The sequence below is a fragment of the Bufo gargarizans genome, chromosome 5, assembly GCF_014858855.1.
Source record: "Bufo gargarizans isolate SCDJY-AF-19 chromosome 5, ASM1485885v1, whole genome shotgun sequence".
Taxonomy (NCBI): domain Eukaryota; kingdom Metazoa; phylum Chordata; class Amphibia; order Anura; family Bufonidae; genus Bufo; species Bufo gargarizans.
Window position 1 is genome coordinate 391,022,707 of NC_058084.1, and position 17,773 is coordinate 391,040,479.

Here is a 17,773-nt window from a genome sequence, read left to right on the forward strand (position 1 = left end):
TTTATACAGCAACAATAGAACTCAGTAGGCGCTATGCAGTGAGCTCCCCCTGGTGACAACTGCAGGAAGTTCAACTATGTTGGTAGGCAGTGAAAGCAGCTCAGTGCAGGTAATCCTTGCCCTAAGGGCTCCTAGCAGTTACATGCAGGTCTGGCATCAGCACCCAGCATACCTGATCAAGTGCCACGGCCTGCTGCTCCTGGAGGGGGACCCACTGTGTATTGGCATGCCAAGGAGGGAAGGGGGGGGGGGGGGGGTCAGTCCACTCTGGGTGCCAGCTCTCATGCGGGTGCTGGCCATGAGCGCTATGACTCCTAGTGCCCCCCCCCCCCCACACACAGTATAATGACCTCCAGTGCACCCTATTTAGTATAATGATCCCCAATGACTCTCCATTCAGTATAATGACCACCAGAGCCCCCTCCATACAGTATGACCCAAGTGAGGGGGCCACAGGAGGCCATTATACTGTGTAGGGGCCACTGGGGGTCATTTTTCTGAATGGGAGGCCACTGGAGGTCATTATTCTGAATGGAGAGTCACTGGTGGGTCATTATACTGTGTGGGGGACGACTGGGGGTCATTATACTGTGTGGGGGACGACTGGGGGTCATTATACTGTGTGAGGGGCCACTGGAGCTCATTATACTGTGTGGGGGGGGGCATTGGGGGAGTATTATACTGTATGAAGGGCCACTGGGGGTCATTATACTTTCTGGGGTGAACTGGGGGGGAGAGAGTCTCTTGGGCAGCAGGGCCAGCCCAAAGCTGATTGTTGAACAAATTCGAGTCATATGAATTCATTTGCTCATCTCTAATCAGGAATCATTGATAAATGAGTCGGTCTTTGAGACCCTGCTTATTGTGACAAGAACACTGGTATCAGTTGGGGCTTGGCTGCAGATTTACCATTGCATTCCAGGAGCTTCAGCATTATGGGAGGTGAAGGCTTCCAATAATAAAATGAAAAAAAAAAAAAAAAAAAAAAAAAAAAAATGTGTGCTCATTTTGTGCCAAAATTTTAAAAAATTTTATACTTTAATTTGCAATTTCATTTTTAACTAAATATGTGACAAAAATTAAAACAGCCTTTTGTCATTTAGGCTCCTTTCACACTGGCATTTTGGTTTCAGTTCCAAAACGGATCAGTTTTGCCCCAATGCATTCTGAATGGATAAGGATCTGCTCAGAATGCATCAGTTTGCCTCCGTTCCGCTTTGGAGATAGACACCAAAACGTTGCTTGCAGCGTTTGGTCTGGTCAGTTTTTTTTTTGCGGATAGGATGCGGGCCCATTCATCTCAATGGGTCTGCAAAAAACGTGGACAGCACACCGTGTGCTGCCGCATCAATATGTCCGTTCCGTTGCCCCTGCAAAAAAACTGTGCATGTCATGTTTTTTTCTAGTTTGCGGACAAGGATAGACATTATTACAATGAATCCGTAAAAAAAAACGGATCTGCAAAAAAAACGGATGTCATAAGAAACGTCATCAAATTTTTTTTTGCGGACCGCAAAACAAATACGGTCGTGTGCATGTAGCCTTAGTCTGGCATTTTTAGGGCCACTTTTATAAGGATGCAGATACCTCTTAATAAATTAGTGCGCCAGAAACTGAAATCTATGGCAGGCAGGGGTTGTGGTAGACTTCAGCGCTACCTTATGCCAGTTTCTGGGGTAAATTTTAGTATATCCAGTGGAACGTGCGAAGCCCCACCCCTTTTATTCAGGACATAATAAAACACTGCACGCAACAGTTTTTATTTAGCCGATTCCAAGCACATTCACCGGGGAGCAGCCGGATCCCTTTCTAGGCAATTAGGCCAGCTGGCACAAGGTTAACATCCGGCATGCTACTCTCTGTTGCAGAAGCCGAAGCCAACAACCACTAGTGATAAGCTGACCTGGACCTACATTCATTAATAGAAATGTTTATCAAAAGACATAAATCTATTTTTAAACAGAGAATAAGGGTTTCCAAAAATTGCACCAGTCCAGTGCTTGCACACTAGTGATGCTCATGTGTTGTCTGTGGTGTTAGCAGTACTGACCTCATTACACATTCATTGATCAGTAGCTCAACCCCAAGAAAAGGATGGTTGGTCCCTGACCCTGAGTGACCAGGAGGGCCCCATGAGCATGTCTCTTTTCACTTAAGGTGAGAGGGCTTCAGGTTGCAGCTCATACCCAGAATGCTTTTCTGTAACTAATTTGCATATTCCAAGGACAAGCCCACTGTATGTGCCCTCTAACAATAAGGCTTTTCTCACTGATGCTGCTGGGGGGTCTTGTTTTGGAGTGTAGACACAGCCCTTTAACTTCAGTTAAGGTGGGAGAACTTCCCATTAGGCACAATACCCAGGATGCTGTTCTGCAAGTAATTTGCATATCACAAGTAAATATTTAACTCTCTATGGGTACAGCTACACAATGTCACTGGCTGTGTGACAGCTGTTGCAGTCAGGATCGCAGTGTTCCCATAGAAATTGAATGGTGTCACCATGTAGCCGTACCTAAGATGTGGCTTTTCACTATGATTTTACTAGGTGAAGTCTTGTATTGGCATTTCAGGTTGTAGACACACCCTTTAATGTCAGTGAGGGCACACACACACACGCCTACTAAAAACCTATGCTATGTGTTAAACAGTCCTCGTGGCCTGCGCTGCGTCGCAGTACTAAGCATGTACGTTTTGACATTTTGATTGTAATAAAGGCGTTTTCAATAAAAAAAATGCATTAAACAGTCCTGAAGGTGAGAGGACTTCAAGTTGGTGATCATACCCAGGATGCTTTCCTGTAAATAATTAGCATATTACAGGGTGGAAAAAAGATTTAGCACTCTAAGGCCCCTTTCACACGGGCGAGTTTTCCATACGGGTGCGATCCGTGCGGCGAACGTATGGCACCCGCACTAAATCCTGACCCATTCATTTCTATGGGGCTGTGCACATGAGCGTTGTTTTTAACGCATCACTTGTGCGTTCAGTTGAAATCGCAGCATGCTCTATATTGTCCGATTTTGACGTGACACAGGCCCCATAGAAGTGAATGGGGTGTGTGAAAATCGGATGGCATCCGCAAGCAAGTACAGATGCCGTGCGATTTGCACGCACGGTTGCTAGGAGACGATCGGGATGGAGACCCAATCATTATTATTTTCCCTTATAACATGGTTATAAGGGAAAATAATAGCATTCTGAATACAGAATGCATAGTAAACCAGCACTAGAGGGGTTAAAAAAAAATAAAAAATGATTTAACTCACCTTAGTCCACTTGATTGCGAAGCCCGGCATCTCCTTGTTAAGGACCTTCGATGACGTCACTCCGGTCATCACATGGTCTTTTACCATGGTAAAAGATCATGTGATGTACCATGTGATGACCGGAGTGACGTCATCGAAGGTCCTTAACCTGTATTTAATGGAGCAGCTCAACCCAGGTCCTGTTCAGCACAGAGGAGACACAAGGAGATGCCGACTTCGTGATCAAGTGGACTAAGGTGAGTTAAATTATTTTTTATTTTTTTTAACCCCTCTAGCGCTGGTTTACTATGCATTATGTATTCAGAATGCTATTATTTTCCCTTATAACCATGTTATAAGGGAAAATAATACAATCTTCAGAACATCAATCCCAAGCCCGAACTTCTATGAAGAAGTTCGGGTTTGGGTACCAAACATGCGCGATTTTTCTCACGCGAGTGCAACGCATGACAATGTTTTGCACTCGCGCGGGAAAATCGCGCATTTTCCCGCAACGCACCCGGCTCTTATCCGGGCAAAAAAACTGACGCCCGTGTGAAAGAGGCCTAAGGCCTAATTCACGCCTCAATGTTTTGATCAGTGATTTTCATTTGTGCCAAAATAGGGAGTGGTTCTGTGTTTTTGACCTGCACCTGTTTCTGGCTCACAATCACTGATGGAAATCACTGACAATACATTCAGGCGAATGTATGGCCAGTTGGCCACCATGTCTGTGTTGTGGCCATGTGAACTCTGTCCTGCGGTACGGACCCATCGACTTGAATGGGCCCGCAATCCGCAAGATACAGAAAAAGATAGGACATGTCCTGTCTTTTGCAGTGTGGAGGCATGGATCAGAAGCCCATAGAAGCACTTGGAAGCGCTTCCGTGGGTCCATGCCTCCGCACAGCAAAAGATATGACATGTTCTATCTTTTTCTGTATCTTGCGGATAGTGGACCTATTCAAGCAGATGGGTCCGCACCGCAGCACGAAGTTCACTTTGCTGGTGCCCATGTATGGCGGACTGCTATTTGCGGTCTCCAACACAGGTACATTCGTCTGAATGAGCCCTTAGACAGTCTTTTTTTTTTGTCGCATTTACTACTGAAATTGCGCCTGTTTTGGAGGCTTTTTTACCTATTTAGATTTTTTGCACTAATTCAGAAGTTTTCTAACTTTTGCGACCCGTGCGTTAGGGACTACAAATTGCGATCCGCAATGAACGAAATGGTCGGGCAACAGCCGAGTGCTTTATAGGTTGAGTTTATAGTTTATGGGGCCCGTGGGCTCCGTTCGGCTCTGTTATGTGCCGAATCCATCTTTTCCGTTTTCCTGCACCTAAACGGGGCAGGAGAACGGAAAGGCTAAACAGTGATATGAACAAAGCCTTATTCATTTCATTTACCTGTATGTAAGGGCCTCTTCTATTGGCAACCATGTGCATGTGAAAACTCTAGTCTATACACGTGTAAATGTGGGGTGTGGTGCAGGGCAGAGAGCAGAGTGCACCGGCCACCAGCGCACATTCATGGGTTTCACATGGCAATATATTGGTCAGTATTTTCCTTCAGAATCAAAATAAGGAGTCGATGCAATATACAGAGGAGGCACAAATATTTTCTATTTTACTTTGTTTCACTCCTGTTTTGGACCCGCAAAATTCTGCTACAAAATACTGAACATGCAAGTGTGAATGAGCCCTTTTAATGTGCTTTTACACATAAGTTTTCTTCTTGCGTTTTTCTGCGCATTAGTGTATTTAGAGAAAAAAAATCCTACTTTTGTTTCTTGGTGAATAATTTTTTGTAGGTAAAACACTCAGCTCCAGATGTTAGCGGAAGGTTTATGGGAAATATGGAATACTTGACAGTGACACACAAGCATTTTTATTTTCAGTACTGGTGTTTCTGTTAGGCCTCTTTCACACAGGTGTCAGTTTTTTTGCCCGGATAAGAGGCGGGTGCGTTGCGGGAAAATGCATGATTTTTCCGCGCGAGTGCAAAACATTGTCATGCGTTGCACTCGCGTGAGAAAAATCACGCATGTTTGGTACCCAAACCCGAACTTCTTCACAGAAGTTCGGGCTTGGGATTGATGTTCTGAAGATTGTATTATTTTCCCTTATAACATGGTTATAAGGGAAAATAATAGCATTCTGAATACAGAATGCATAGTAAAACAGCGCTAGAGGGGTTAAAAAAATAAAATAAAAATTAACTCACCTTAGTCCACTTGATCGCGAAGCCGGCATCTCCTTGTGTCTCCTCTGTGCTGAACAGGACCTGGGCTGAGCTGCTCCATTAAATACAGGTTAAGGACCTTCGATGACGTCACTCCGGTCATCACATGGTACGTCACATGATCTTTTACCATGGTGATTCACCATGGTAAAAGATCATGTGCCGTCATCAAAGGTCCTTAACCTCTATTTAATGCTCACCCCAGCTCCTGTTCAGCAGAGGAGACACAAGGAGATGCCGGGCTTCGCAATCAAGTGGACTAAGGTGAGTTAAAAATTATTATTTTTTTTTAACCCCTCTAGCGCTGGTTTACTATGCATTCTGTATTCAGAATGCTATTATTTTCCCTTATAACCATGTTATAAGGGAAAATAATAATGATCGGGTCTCCATCCCAATCGTCTCCTAGCAACCGTGCGTGAAAATCGCACCGCATCCGTACTTGCTTGCGGATGCTATGCGATTTTCACGCTTCCCATTCACTTCTATGGGGCCTGCGTCGCGTGAAAATCGGACAATATAGAGCATGCTGCGATTTTCACTCAACGCACAAGTGATGCGTGAAAATCACCGCTCATGTGCACAGCCCCATAGAAATGAATGGGTCAGGATTTAGTGCGGGGGAAATACGTTCACCACACGCATCGCACCCGCGCGGAAAATTCGCCCGTGTGAAAGGGGCCTTAAGGGGGAGTCACATCACTGTTTCCCTTTCTGTTAGGCCTATTTCACACGTGCATGACGGATTAGGTCCGGATGCGTTCAGTGAAACTCGCACCATTTTGCAAGCAAGTTCAGTCAGTTTTGTCTGCGATTGCGTTCAGTTTTTTCCGCGCGGGTGCAATGCGTTTTGATGCGTTTTTCACGAGCGTGATAAAAACAGAAGGTTTACCAACAACATCTCTTAGCAACCATCAGTGAAAAACGCATCGCCCCCGCACTTGCTTCCTATTGCAATGCGTTTTTCACTGAAGCCCCATTCACTTCTATGGGGCCAGGGCTGTGTGAAAAACGCAGTATATAGAACATGCTGCGATTTTCACGCAACGCAGAACTGATGCATAAAAAAAACCGCTCATGTACACAGATCCATTAAAATGAATGGGTCAGGATTCAGTGCGGGTGCTATGTGTTCACATCACGCACAAAACTCGCTCGTGTGAAAGGGGCCTTATAGTATTTAGTTCAAATGCAATTAAAATGGAAAACAACGGAATTGCTATAATGGAAAGCCAAATGCAACATTTAAAAAGCATTCCGTTTTAATCTGTCCTCATAAAAGAAAACAGAAACCAGCATTCCGTCACGGTTCCGTTATTTTGGACAGAAACAAGTGGAGTTTTTTGGCTTATTTTCAAAAACACAGAATGCTGACGTTCACGCATTTAAACATCAACTTCTCTATAGGAGAATATACACAAGGAAAAAATGCTAGTGAACCAACACACTAGGGCAGATTTACTAATGTCTGGGACAATAATCTATCTAAAAAATGGTGCAAATTGGGCTGAGCAGAAAGCGTCAATTTTGACGTAAATTTGTTTTCCCTTAGTCCTAACAGCAGCACAAGTGGGGTATTTGCCCCTGTAAAGCTGATCAGGACAGGCGGAATTTTTGTTGAATAAAATTCTGCATCATCAATAATTAATTAGTTAATTAATTCCACCCCCAACAGGACCAGTTGCTTTTTTAACAAGTAATCATAACAGCATAGAGGGAGGGATATTTGTGTGCTGCTGTTAGGACTAAGGGAAAACAAATTTACGTCAAAATTGACGCTTCCCTTTCGTCCTAACCAGCAACACAAGTGGGGAAGTAGCAAGAACCTCACACAAATTTTGGGAGGGCTAAAGGACTTCCTACTGACTAGTTGAACTATGCCACAGGAGTTAGGAATCTGACTTATGGGAGAGCAACATTTAGCACAGACCGTCCAAAGGCTGTTCCCTCTGCACGCCTACTGTCTAGGCGATAATGGGAAATAAAGGTATTTTGCGTACTCCACGAGGTGGCAGTACAGATCTGCTCTAAAGGGATTAATTTCCTTTCTGCATTATGACGTACAAACTGCCCTGCCCAAGAAAGATGGCGGTGGTAAGTCCTGGGACATCAAAGCCATCCTTAATCCATCTACTCAAGGTAGGCTTGGAAACCTTGAGTCCTCTGTTGTTCCCTGCATAAGCAATCAGCAGATTTTCTTATCTCCTGAATTCTTCAGTTCTGTTTAAATATATTCTGAGGACCCTTGGGATGTCCAAGGTAAGTAGTCTCTCCTCCTCAGGAGTGTTAGAGGTAGGAGAAAACACAGGTAGTGTTATCGTCTGATTGGTATTTACAAACGAAGGAACCTTTAGTAGAAAGGTAGGCAGAAATCTTAACAGGACCTTGTCCTGCAGAAATTTTAAATATAGTTCCGCTGCCCCCAGGGCCTGGAGCTCCCCTACCCTCTTGGCTGAGGTTATGGCCAAAAGAAAAGTAACTTTAAGGGATAGGTACTTTAAGTCTACCTGTTCCAAAGGCTCGAAGGGGGGAGAGCACAACCCCCTTAAGACCACTGGTAGCTCCCACTCAGGGATTGGTCTCTGGATGCTGGGCCTAAGCCTCTGAGCACCTTCAAGGAACCTCTTGATTAGGGGGTCCTGAGAAATTGGTTTACCAAGGCATGCCGACAGGGCGGCAACATGAGCTCTCAGTGTAGATGGGTTTAGACCCCTGTCTAGGCCATCCTGCAGGAACTGAAGGATATCAGAGAGAGGAGCATGTGAGGCAACTACCTCTCTATCCGTGCACCACCGCATAAATATCTTGAATATGCGGGAGTATTTCTGGTTCGTAGAATCCGCCCTGGAGTGAGAGATTGTTCTCAGGACCTCCATCGAAAGTCCTCTAGCTTCTAGAAGGGACCGGTCAGTCTCCAGGCTGTCAGACTGAGCCTCCTCAGATCTAGACAGGGACCTGTGTCTTGGTACACTAGGTTCTGTATTAGGGGAAGTCTCCAATAATTGCCCTGGCTCATCTGCATGAGCTGGGTGAACCAAGACCTCTTCGGCCAGAATGGAATGATGGCTATCACTGAGGTCTGGTCTTGCTTGATCTTCATCAATACCCTTGGTATCATGGAAATTGGAGGGAACACATAAGCCAGCCTGAACCTCCATGTTATGGACAGAGCATCTATCGCTACCGGATTGTCCTCTTTGTACAGGGAGCAGAACCTGCCTACTATGGCGTTCAAACGAGTTGCCATCAAATCGATCTCAGGAGTCCCCCAGCGTTGGACTATCCCGGAGAAGATGTTGTCGTTCAGGGACCAATCTCCAGGTACCGGAAGGCCCCGACTTAGATGATCTGCTACTATGTTGAGATCCCCTCTGATGTGGACTGCCACTAGATGAGATAGATTGCTCTCTGCCCAAGATAGAATTAATCCCACCTCCCTCAGGAGGGTCCGGGATCTCGTTTCTCCCTGTCTGTTTAGATAAGCAACCACAGTTGTGTTGTCGGTCTGTACTCTCACAGCCTGATTTTGGATGAGAGGAGAGAAATGATTGAGGGCTAACCTGACCGCCCTCAACTCCCTCAGACTGGACGAGAGGAGTCTCTCCTGAGGATTCCAGGTATTCTGAACTGTATTGTGTCCCAGATGGGCTCCCCAGCCTAGAAGGGAGGCGTCCGTGGTCAAAATCAGCCAATGAGGTTGGGACAAAGGCTTTCCATCCACAAGGTTCTTCCACCACCTGAGGGAAGAACTGACTTTTACAGACAGGGAGTGAGTCCGATCTAGGTCCCTGGGTTTGCGACTCCAAACCACTAAGACCTCTTCTTGTAGTGGGCAAAGATGCCACAAGGCCCAAGGCACTGCCTCTGCAGACGCTGACATGTGGCCTAACATCCTCATGAGAACCCGAATAGACACCCGTCTGGGGGATAGGAGGAACTCTGCAGCCTTTATTACTCTGTCTCTCCTCTGAGGAGACAGATATAGGGTCATTTGTTGTGAATCTATCACAAACCCCAGAAACCGCCTTGTGGTAGAGGGGACCAACTCTGACTTGTCCCAATTTATGAGCCATCCCAGGTTCTGCAGAGTGTGGAGAGCTTGTTGAAGCTGGACTTGTAAGACGTCTGCGGACACGGCTTTTAAAAGCCAATCGTCTAAATAAGGAACAACTTCTAAGCCTAGAAGTCTTAAGTGGGCGACCACAGGAGCCACAACCTTTGTGAAGTTGTGCGGCACAGAGGAGATGCCGAAAGGCAACACAGCAAACTGGTAGTGCTTCACTACCTCTTTTATGAAAACAGCAACTCTGAGATATTTCCTGTGGGCCGGATAGATAGGAACATGAAGGTAAGCATCCTTCAGATCTATCGTTACCATCTCGTCTGCAGGGTTCAGGATGTTTAGGACTGAGCGAATGGTTTCCATCCGGAAACGCTTCTTTCTGATAAACCGATTTAGGTAACGCAGATCGATAATTATGCACCAGTTTCCTGATGGCTTTGGGACGAGAAAAATGGGTGAATATACTCCCTGACCGAGCTTGCGAGGGGGAACCTCCTCTATGTACTGGAGTACAGAGTCCTCCAGAACCAGCTGCCTGTTGGGTGTTAAACGCCTTGTAAGGACGAACCTCTCCTGAGGTTGGGAAATAAAGTCGATCCTGTATCCGACTGTGATGACCTGCAACACCCAAGGATCTGGAATTGCTTGCTTCCAAAAAATTTTGAACCAAAACAAACGACCTCCTACTGGAGGAATCAAACAGGGAGATTTGTGCGGAAGTGTGGGGGGTGGGGACGGGGAGGTGGTCTGTCGAGAGTCCTGCCTGACCGAACCCACAGGACAGAAAAAAAACAACTGGTCCTGTTGGGGACGGACTATATAAGGGGGGGGATTAATTAACTAATTAATTATTGATGATGCAGAATTTTATTCAACAAAAATTCCGCCTGTCCTGACCAGCTTTACAGGGGCAAATACCCCACTTGTGCTGCTGGTTAGGACGAAAGGGCATTGCCTAAGTTGTGCCAAAATTCTAGCATTAAAATCTATCTCAAATAATGCAACCAATAGTTGGTATGAGTGTGAACCCGCGTGATGAATCTGGTGCAGGTCTAGACAGTCTGTCTAAGCTTACACCATCTATAGGAATAGTAAAGCCTGATTCACACGTCAGTGTTCCGTGGAGGTGTGCTGTACGTGTTCTCCATGGACGGCACATGCCCCGTTTATTTTAATGTGTGTATGTGTGTATTCACACATCAGTTTTTTTACCATCTGTTTTGTCTGTGTTCACGGATCCATCATGCCCATTATAGTCTATGGGTCCGTGAAAACCACGATGCAACATGGATACCATCCGTGTTTCATCTGTATTTAACGGATCACTAGGAAGAGATGCTTTGAAAAAAAAAATTCAGCTGTGCAGGGTCAGTGAAACACGGATGAGACACAGACAGCAAAAAATGAACACGCGGACCCTACACGGATCCATCATGGGCATGTTTAAGGATTTAAGCGCGGACACGGACATGTCAATGAGGCTTAAGTCTGGCCACTGTTTGTAAAAAAATGCAATCTGATAAAATTCATGTGTGTAAAGACTATGGGTGTTTTCTTCCAATTTCTTAAAGGAGAATTCCATTTATGTAACATTTAGATTGGTGGGGTTCTACTGCTGGGACACCCAGTGATGATAAGGACTAGCAGTCCCTATCCATTGGAGCCCCCACCCCCAAAAGGAACAGAGTGGCTGATCGGACATGCCTGCAACTGCTCCATTCATTTCTATCAGAGTTCTGGAGACAGCACCTAGCTGTTTGCTTTAAATCAGAGCATAAAATGAACCAGAAAAAACACAGATCTTCCTTTTTAACTAAAAGAACAGAGTTTCCTAAAATTGCACCAGTCCAGTGCTTGCACACTATGATGCTTGTGTGCTGTTAGCAGTACTGACCTCATTAAACATTCTTTTCTTTTTTTTCTGTGCTTTCTCACCCCGTGCAACAAAAACGTGCACTAGGTTGCGGTCTATCGCAGGCCCTCTCCATAAGAGAAGGCCCCCCTACAAACCATTTCCTATCCCTCCAGGGCCGAGGCTCCTGCAAGGGACTGGGATTTGGCGGGGGGGGTGAGGAACCAGTATGGTCACCAACCCCTCCCCCCCGTAGACCTCAGGGGGGGTACCCGTAATGGCGCCACAACTCTGAAAATCCTAGTGGACACTACAAACGTGTAAAGGTGCACACAATGAACACAAAAAATAAAGTGAATGTGTGCAATTACGGGCCGGACATTCTACCGGAATTATAAAAATTCCTCATCTTGTCAAGGCCGAAGCCGAGCAAAGAGAGGTGTGTGCGCTAAAATGTGAGAAAGAAAGTGCTGTGCAAACTCTCAGTGGGATCCCACCCCCAGTGAGTTCAGGCACCCCAGGGTCACCACTCCTGGGGCACTTGCACCTTGGGCTTTCAACACAACTCAACCTATTGGCTTCGATGCAGCAGCCCGGGCCACCTCACACAGGACATTTCTGCCCTAATGCTGTACACCCTTCGTGGGCCACTGTGTGGTTCTCTGTTCTCCTCAAATCCCATGGCTCAGCCTATCGCAGCCTTCCTCCATGGGCAGAGTTCAATCCAGGAGCAAGCTCAACCAAAACTGATAAGGACAAATACTACACTTGATGTTAGCAACATTCTTTAGTACAAATGTTTATCAAAAAACATAAATCTATTTTTAAACAGAGAATAAGGGTTTCCAAAAATTGCACCAGTCCAGTGCTTACACACTAGTGATGCTCATGTGTTGTCTGTGGTGTTAGCAGTACTGACCTCATTACACACTCATTGATCAGTAGCTCAACCCCAAGAAAAGGATGGTTGGCCCCTGACCCTCAGTGACCAGGAGGGCCCCATGAGCATGTCTCTTTTCCCTTAAGGTGAGAGGGCTTCAAGTTGCAGCTCATACCCAGAATGCTTTTCTGCAACTAATTTGCATATTCCAAGGAAAAGACCACTGTATGTGCCCTCTAACAATAAGGCTTCTCTCACCGATGCTGCTGGGGGGTCTTGTTTTGGAGTGTAGACACATCCCTTGAACTTCAGTTAAGGTGGGAGGACTTCACGTTAGTCACAATACCCAGGATGCTACTCTGCAAGTAATTTGCATATCACAAGTAAATATTTAACTCTCTATGGGTACAGCTACACAACGTCACTATTGCAGCCAGGATTGCAGTGTTCCCATAGAAATGAATGGTGATCCCATGTAGCCGTACCTAAGATGTGGCTTTTCACTATGATTTTACTAGGTGAAGTCTTGTATTGGCATTTCAGGTTGTAGACACACCCTTTAACGTCAGTGAGGGCACACACACCTACTAAAAACCTATGCTATGCATTAAACAGTCCTCGTGGCCTGTGTTGCGTCGCAGTACTAAGCATGTACGTTTTGACAATTTGATTGTAATAAAGGTGTTATCAATCAAAAAATGCATTAAACAGTCCGGAAGGTGAGAGGACTTCAAGTTGGTGATCATACCCAGGATGCTTTCCAGCAAATAATTAGCATATTACAGGGGGGAAAAAAGATTTAGCACTCTAAGGCCTAATTCACACCTCAATGTTTGTGACTTTAGCCAAAATCGGGAGTGGTTCTGTGTTTTTGACCTGCACCGTCCCCATCGACTTGAATGGGCCCGCAATCCGCAAGATACAGAAAAAGATAGGACATGTCCTGTCTTTTGCAGTGTGGAGGCATGGATCAGAAGCCCATAGAAGCACTTGGAAGCGCTTCCGTGGGTCCATGCCTCCGCACAGCAAAAGATATGACATGTCCTATCTATTTCTGTATCTTGCGGATAGTGGACCTATTCAAGCCGATGGGTCCGCACCACCGCACGAAGTTCACTTTGCTGGTGCCCATGTATGGCGGACTGCTATTTGCGGTCTCCAACACAGGTACATTTGTCTGAATGAGCCCTTAGAGAGTCTTTTTTTTTGTCGCATTTACTACTGAAATTGCGCCTGTTTTGGAGGCTTTTTTGCCTGTTTAGATTTTTTTGCACTAATTCAGAAGTTTTCTAGCTTTTGCGACTTTTTTTCATACTATTTATGTAGGTGTGCCTGATTTTGTCACAAGAAAAGTCTAATTTCTACTCCACTTCAGGGCTGGCATACTTTTCTTCGTGTTTTCAGTCATGTGACATGTGACTTTTCTCCACACAGATGCAACTTTTTTCATGCGCAAATAAATTAGACCAGTCTAAGTGAATATGAACCTGTCTAACTGAAAAAAAAACTCCAGAGGTCAGACTAATAACAATACTAATAACAATAACAGACTTGATAAATGTGCCGCTATTTGTCCGCAATATACGGCCCCGGTCGTTTGTGCATCGCGTCACGGATACGGACACATTCATTTGAATGTTCATCTTCTATTTTTTTTGCGGCGGTTCGGAAACCGTGCGGAAACCACACGGATGTTACCCGTGCATTAGGGACTGCAAATTGCGATCCCCAATGAACGAAACGGTCGGGCAACAGCCGAGTGCTTTATAGGTTGAGTTTATAGTTTATGTGGCCCGTGGGCTCCGTTCGGCTCAGTTATGTGCCGAATCCATCCGTACCGTTTTCCTGCACCTAAACGGGGCAGGAGAACGGAAAGGCTAAACAGTGATGTAAACAAAGCCTTATTCATTTCATTTACCTGTATGTAAGGGCCTCTTCTATTGTCAACCATGTGCATGTGAAAACTCTAGTCTATACACGTGTAAATGTGGGGTGTGGTGCAGGGCAGAGAGCAGAGTGCACCGGCCACCAGCGCACATTCATGGGTTTCACATGGCAATATATTGGTCAGTATTTTCCTTCAGAATCAAAAAAAGTAGTCGATTCAATATACAGAAGAGGCACAAATATTTTCTATTTTACTTTGTTTCACTCCTGTTTTGGACCCGCAAAATTCTGCTACAAAATACTGACCAGAACATGTCTCTTTCACACGTGCGTGACGGATTAGGTCCGGATGCGTTCAGGGTGCGTTCAGTGAAACTCGCACCATTTTGCAAGCAAGTTCAGTCAGTTTTGTCTGCGATTGCGTTCAGTTTTTTCCGCGCGGGTGCAATGCGTTTTGATGCGTTTTTCACGAGTGTGATAAAAAACAGAAGGTTTACCAAAAACATCTCTTAGCAACCATCAGTGAAAAACGCATCGCACCTGCACTTAGGCCCCATGCACACGGCCGTTGTTCACAGCCGTGTGCGGGCCGTGGAACCGCGGCCTGGATCCCTCCTGAGAGCAGGAGCGCACGGCGTCACTGGTTGCTATGACGCCGTGCGCCCCCTGCTGCCGGCACAGTACAGTAATACACTGGTACCAGTGTATTACTGTACTGTGCCGGCAGCAGGGGGCGCACGGCGTCATAGCAACCAGTGACGCCGTGCGCTCCTGCTCTCAGGAGGGATCCAGGCCGCGGTTCCACGGCCCGCACACGGCTGTGAACAACGGCCGTGTGCATGGGGCCTTACTGCCGGATGCAATGTGTTTTTCACTGAAGCCCCATTCACTTCTATGGGGCCAGGGCTGCGTGAAAAACACAGTATATAGAACATGCTGCGATTTTCACGCAACGCAGAACTGATCCATAAAAAAAAAACGCTCATGTACACAGACCCATTGAAATGAATGAGTCAGGATTCAGTGCGGTTCTATGCGTTCACATCACGCATTGCACCCACACGGAAAACTCGCTCGTGTGAAAGGGGCCTTAGGCCTCTTTCACACGGGCGTCATGTATTTTGCCCGGATAAGAGGCGGGTGCATTGCGGGAAAATGCGCAAAACATTGTCATGCGTTTTGCACTCGCGTGAGAAAAATCGCGCATGTTTGGTACCTAAACCCGAACTTCTTCACAGAAGTTCGGGTTTGGGATTGATGTTCTGAAGATTGTATTATTTTCCCTTATAACATGGTTATAAAGGAAAATAATAGCTTTCTGACTACAGAATACATAGTATAATAGTGCTGGAAGGGTTAAAAAAATAAAAAAGTTAACTCACCTTATCCTCTTGTTCGCGTAGTTCGTTCCCGGTCTGTTCTTTGCTAGCTGTGGGCTGAATGACCTGTGGTGACGTCAGATCACATGCTCCAATCACATGGTCCATCAACATGGTGATGGAGCATGTGATCTGACATCATCAAAGGTCCTTTAGCCCACAGCTAATAAAGAACAGACCGGGAACGAACTACGCGAACAAGAGGATAAGGTGAGTTAACTTTTTTATTTTTTTAACCCTTCCAGCACTATTATACTATGTATTCTGTAGTCAGAATGCTATTATTTTCCCTTATAACCATGTTATAAGGGAAAATAATACAGTGAATAGACTGTCACCTAGAACCCATGCGTGAAAATCGCACCGCATCCGCACTTGCTTGCGGATGCTTGCGATTTTCACGCAGCCCCATTCACTTCTATGGGGCCTGCGTTGCGTGAAAAACGCACAAAATAGAGCATGCTGCGATTTTCACGCAACGCATAAGTGATGCGTGAAAATCACCGCTCATGTGAACAGCCCCATAGAAATGAATGGGTCAGGATTCAGTGCGGGTTCAATGCGTTCACCTCACGCATCGCACCCGTGCGGAATACTCGCTCGTGTGAAAAGGGCCTTATAGTATTTAGTTCAAATGCAATTAAAATGGAAAACAACGGAATTGCTATAATGGAAAGCCAAATGCAACATTTAAAAGGCATTCCGTTTTAATCTGTCCTCATAAAATAAAACAGGAACCAGCATTCCGTCACGGTTCCGTTATTTTGGACAGAAACAAGTGGAGTTTTTTGGCTTATTTTTAAAAACACAGAATGCTGACGTTCACGCATTTACACATCAACTTCTCTATAGGAGAATATACACAAGGAAAAAATGCTAGTGAACCAACACACTAGGGCAGATTTACTAATGTCTGGGACAATAATCTATCTAAAAAGTGGTTCAAATTGGGCTGAGCAGAAAGCGTAAATTTTGACGTAAATTTGTTTTCCCTTAGTCCTAACAGCAGCACAAGTGGGGTATTTGCCCCTGTGAAGCTGGTCAGGACAGGCAGAATTTTTGTTGAATAAAATTCTGCATCATCAATAATTAATTTGTTAATTAATCCCCCCCCCCCCCCCCCATATAGTCCGTCCCCAACAGGACCAGTTGCTTTTTTAACAAGTAATCATAACAGAATAGAGGGAGGGATATTGGTGTGCTGCTGTTGGGACTAAGGGAAAACAAATTTACGTCAAAATTGACGCCTCCCTTTCGTCCTAACCAGCAGCACAAGTGGGGAAGTAGCAAGAACCTCACACAAATTTTGGGAGGGCTAAAGGACTTCCTACTGACTAGTTGAACTATCCCACAGGAGTTAGGAATCTGACTTATGGTAGAGCAGCATTTAGCACAGACTGTCCAAAGGCTGTTCCCTCTGCACGCCTACTGTCTAGGCGATAATGGAAAATAAAGGTATTTTGCGTACTCCACCAGGCGGCAGCACAGATCTGCTCTAAAGGGATTAATTTCCTTTCTGCATTATGACGTACAAACTGCCCTTGTAGAATGGGCAGATAAGAAAGATGGCGGTGGTAAGTCCTGGGACATAAAAGCCAGCTTAATAGCCTCCTTAATCCATCTACTCAAGGTAGGCTTGGAAACCTTGAGTCCTCTGTTGTTCCCTGCATAAGCAATCAGCAGATTTTCCGATCTCCTGAATTCTTCAGTTCTGTTTAAATATATTCTGAGGACCCTTGGGATGTCCAAGGTAAGTAGTCTCTCCTCCTCAGGAGTGTTAGAGGTAGGAGAAAACACAGGTAGTTTTATCGTCTGATTGGTATTTACAAACAAAGGAACCTTTGGTAGAAAGGCAGGCAGAAAACTTAACAGGACCTTGTCCTGCAGAAATTTTAAATATGGTTCCGCTGCCCCCAGGGCCTGGTGCGCCCCAACCCTCTTGGCTGAGGTTATGGCCAAATGAAAAGTAACTTTGAGGGATAGGTACTTTAAGTCTACCTGTTCCAAAGGCTCGAAGGGGGGAGAGCACAACCCCCTTAAGACCACTGGTAGCTCCCACTCAGGGATTGGTCTCTGGATGCTGGGCCTAAGGCTCTGAGCACCTTCAAGGAACCTCTTGATTAGGGGGTCCTGAGAAATTGGTTTACCAAGGCATGCCGACAGGGCGGCAACATGAGTTCTAAGTGTAGATGGGTTTAGACCCCTGTCTAGGCCATCCTGCAGGA

At 45.6% G+C, this 17,773-nt stretch overlaps 2 non-coding genes across 2 annotated transcripts; both read right to left on the reverse strand.

The window, feature by feature from the left end:
* Positions 1–1,972: 1,972 nt before the first annotated feature.
* On the reverse strand, positions 1,973–2,099 carry LOC122939716. Its single transcript, XR_006390154.1, has one exon. It is a non-coding gene; the product is annotated as a U4atac minor spliceosomal RNA (small nuclear RNA).
* A 10,144-nt stretch (positions 2,100–12,243) lies between these two features.
* LOC122939719 lies at positions 12,244–12,370 on the reverse strand. Its single transcript, XR_006390157.1, has one exon. It is a non-coding gene; the product is annotated as a U4atac minor spliceosomal RNA (small nuclear RNA).
* Positions 12,371–17,773: the final 5,403 nt, after the last annotated feature.